The sequence below is a fragment of the Gavialis gangeticus genome, unplaced genomic scaffold (assembly GCF_001723915.1).
Source record: "Gavialis gangeticus isolate Ggan-Ray unplaced genomic scaffold, GavGan_comp1, whole genome shotgun sequence".
Taxonomy (NCBI): domain Eukaryota; kingdom Metazoa; phylum Chordata; order Crocodylia; family Gavialidae; genus Gavialis; species Gavialis gangeticus.
The window spans coordinates 53,193,992-53,197,969 of record NW_017728994.1 but is presented as its reverse complement, the minus strand read 5'-3'; the positions used below and the strand labels follow the sequence as shown (position 1 = coordinate 53,197,969).

Sequence of the window (3,978 nt, the reverse complement as noted above, 5' to 3'; positions counted from 1 at the left end):
CAGAACTGGAGCAGATCAGGACCAAAACAATTTTTTTAAGTAGACTTTGACCTTGGGCATGACTGATTCGCTATCCAAAACAATGCTGCCCGGTGACTTTAACGAGAGCCCAGCTCACTCTCTTTCAGCTGTGTTTGCTCTGCTAGTTCAAGCCAGCAGCTCTACTCAGCGCACATGAAAGCAATGGATGGGCTGAGTAAGACGTTGCTATTTTTACATGGTGCCTCTTTGCATTTTAAGGCTCCCCTGCGGCCTTTTAAGAGTCCTCCTACAATGCCCCAGCATCGCACTGTCCCCAGTCCGGCCGGAGCCTTCTCTCAGCTAGGATAAGCCAGAACAACGGGGCTCCTTGTTTATCACCCAAACAAGAACCGGTTGGACGTGTCAGGCTTTGTTTCACTGAGTGCTTTGTAGCTCCTCCGTCCTAAAGGGAAGGTTGGGACCACACATAGAACAGGTGCACGTCATCTCATGAAGCAGCATCTCATGAAGAAGATACGAGCTGTTCTTATTTGGTCTGTGTGTACGTGTCTAGACTAACGGTGCTCCACCACCCGCCTATGGACCTATGTCATCTGGGCCCTGCAGTTCCCCGTGGGTCTAGAAACTTGGTGGAGGGGAAGTAGTGCCAGTGTTAATTACTGCGGGTCTGGAAGCAGCTCTGGAAGCCATGGCAATTTGTGCTGACATCACTCCCCCACCACCAAATTTCTGGAAACGTGTGAAGCCCTCTGGGCCACATGACATGGGTTTCTCTGTAGTCGGATTCTGTACATGGGTTGGACTGGTGTGCAGGGTTGCGCCGTGGCCAGACCCAGCACGCAGGGCTGGGCTGGCATGCCGGCTTGCACCCATGAATCAACTTCATGCTGGATCCCACCCACAAACCACCCTGCAAGCAGACTGGCACTGCACTGCATGGCTCTTCTGGCCCATGGGCCTGGAAGTTTGCTCGCCACTGGTTTAGAGATCTCCTGCGTACTAAGTTACACAGCAGTAAATACGAGTAATATCTCAGAAGAGACTCCCTAGTGAACACGCATCCTCTTGAACGTGGCTCAGCTGCTGAGTGAGGTCCCTTTTGTTCCTGGTTTGCCCAGCACCTGGCAATATGCACAGTAGGCCCTTCTCCCGTGTCCTGGACAGACAATGTCCAGGTCTGGCCCAGACCTGCCATGGGGCTTCGGCTGACCTGCCATTGCTACTCCTGCCTGGGAAACCTCCAATTCTACCTGCTTTGCAACATGCCTTGCTTGCACCTTTATGACAACTCCAATGATGTCAGCAGCTGCAGAGACACAAGCAGCTGTGCAGAGCTGTGCACAATTCCTTCCCCACCCACCCCACACATGCACACCCACATGCTCTGGCTTCCACAAGTGCTGACTTCCAGCAGTTTTATTCCTACCGCTTTCCTTCTGACAATTCCTGTCTCTCGATGCAGACACGCTCTGCCCTTCTCCCAGCTGGCAGCATTTGGGACCGTCTGACCCAGAATCCCTCCTGCCTCTCTTACCAGTCTCCTGGGTCTCCTGGGTTTGTGGGTGGGATCCAGCATGAAGTTGATTCATGGGTGCAAGAAACCTAAGAGTGACTTATGCAGACAGCATTCATGTTGGAATACATTATGGGGTAGTCTCCCTTTAAGGGATATAATGTATTTCTCTTTTGTAAATAAGGCTCTAACTTTATTGAGCTTTTTTTTTTCTTCTTTTGCAGTGGTAAAAATAAATTGGCTGTACAGGGCAATAGCACACAGTAACTGGCATGGCATACTTCCTTGGTTGCCAGGCCCAGCTAAGCTAAAAGATCAAATGGAAAGTGTAAATGCTCTGTTTTTATCTCACATCTGGCATGTGCATCTAGGCTTGCTGGAGGTGCCCAGAAGTCTAAAGTTCTGAAAAAGATCAAATCAGCAGCAGTGATCTTAAGTGTCTGTGGCTCCCTCTGTCCCTTTTTGTTCTAAAGCAAAGGAAAATTGCAAATCCAACCAGCTGTCAGGCAAGGTAAGTGCATCCTTTATGAGCTGAGACCCAACCAGTTCAAACAATGTATTTTTCCAAGTCAATACTGTGAACAATATAAATGCACAAGAGATTTATTACAGGTAACCAACAACATGCTGCATTTTTGCCAAGCATACCATAGGCAGGCTGGTCTCACAGCTGGACAAACTCCTACTTTTCTCTACAGTGAAACATTCAAAACAGAAGGTTTGAGTTTTCTCTATTTTGAAGGGGGAAAGGCTGCATTAAGGGGAAAACGGAGTTAAGCTTACACAGGTGTTGATCGTCTCTATTAAAATCAGGCTGGCAGCACAGAAAAGAGCCTTTCTAACTACAGGCAGGATGATTAATGATGTCCCACCTGGCACAGGAAAAGCATGTGATCTGCTGCACTGAATGAGCAGGGAGAATTTGAATTTGTATGGGGACCTGTGTGTGCTGCTGCACGGGGGAGGTATTCAGGGGTGTCTTTGAAATGAGACATACCCCAAAATTTCAGAGTAGAAGAGGGACAAGGGTAGCATAAGAATACTGGAGCTCCGCTGGTCCTGGATCACCCGATTCCTCAAATTTTTCTGGAATTTTCTTACACTTTAAGAAGTTTATTAGTTTGTGTTTACAGAGCCCCCCCTGCCAAGAAGAACACCAATGATTGAAACGTCTAACAATAGGAACATCCCCAGGTTGCAGATTTTTTTTGCTAAGAATTCCTTGCAGTTGCTATCAGCTCCAGAGGTAGCTGCAGAAGGAGGGTTAATACAAGCAAATCAGACTGCACTGATGTACAAGATACTCTTAGTAGAGATGGGCAGCTCATTCTCCCTTCAGTGCAGAACGCACTCCCTGGAGACTTCATTAGCAAAGAGAACAACGATCCTCCTCCAAACTTAGAGCAGAGTTTTCTAATCTAAGACGCATTCACGATTTTGCTGAAAGACAAAGGAACCTATGGGGAATGTGAAAAATCATGGCACCAGTTCGGACAGGATGTCTTTCTATCAGAGACAGAAGTTATAAGCTTGATGAATGCATTGATCAATGCATTACTGGGGGAGATTGCAGGGCCTGTGTTATGCCAAAAGTCAAATTAACAGATCAAAATGGTCCCCTTTGGCTAGACAAATCTATTTATCGATCTTGTGTTTTCCAGAAATACAAGACACGGGCAGGCTGAACTGTAACTCCTGCACTCAGTTCTACAGTAAGTCACATTCATTGATGGTTGGTCTCCAGGTGGAAGCAGCGTCCCAGGTTGTACATGCTGACCTGTTAGGTGGGAATGCTGCATAAGGAATCGGGATGACTGCAACTGCGTTCACTTCAATACTGCCAATGTGATATCCCACACACAAATGACAGGTCACCTGCATCTCACAGGTCAGCTCTGTAACTTTTCTTAATTCCTCTCCAACAGCAACGATGAAGGTGAATAAAGCTCTTCCACTCATCTGGTTCTGGAGTCTACTGTTAGCCAAATGCCTCCCATCCACCAACTCAGCCAGGCCTACAAGTGCATAGTTTCCCAGTTCAGACAAGTTACATTCAGACCTGGCCTGGCTATAAGTCTACTTATTTAATACAGGTACTGCTGCCCCCTTCTCTGACAATGCCCAAGCATCTTCTGCTTGGCCTTTGCTCCCAGATGAGCAGTGCTGGCAATCTGTCACAGCCGCACATGTTTTGCTGGTCCCCAGTGACTGAAAACTGGGAAACAAAGACCTAAGTACCGAATTCTCCAAGTGTGGCTCACAACTTGCTGGGTGCTGCTCCTTGTCCATTAAGATCTGGGAACATCCACCTAAGGCTCGCTAGTGCAGCATCACAGGCAGGAAGAGCTGGAATGAAAACATCTTAAGTTTCATAAAGAGCCAGATCCTGCTTCTTGTCTGATGAAGGAGTAAGAGAAGGGTTTAGACCTCTGACTCCCACAGTGAACAGACTGGTGCTTCGATCCTTTAGCAGGCAACAGTGA

General features: G+C 47.6%; 1 long non-coding RNA gene across 1 annotated transcript; it reads left to right on the top strand.

Annotated features, from left to right (window-relative positions):
- The first annotated feature begins 1,760 nt into the window (after window positions 1–1,760).
- LOC109287611 lies at window positions 1,761–3,453 on the top strand. Its single transcript, XR_002094912.1, has 2 exons — window positions 1,761–2,213; window positions 3,157–3,453. It is a non-coding gene; the product is annotated as an uncharacterized LOC109287611 (long non-coding RNA).
- The last annotated feature ends 525 nt before the right edge of the window (window positions 3,454–3,978 follow it).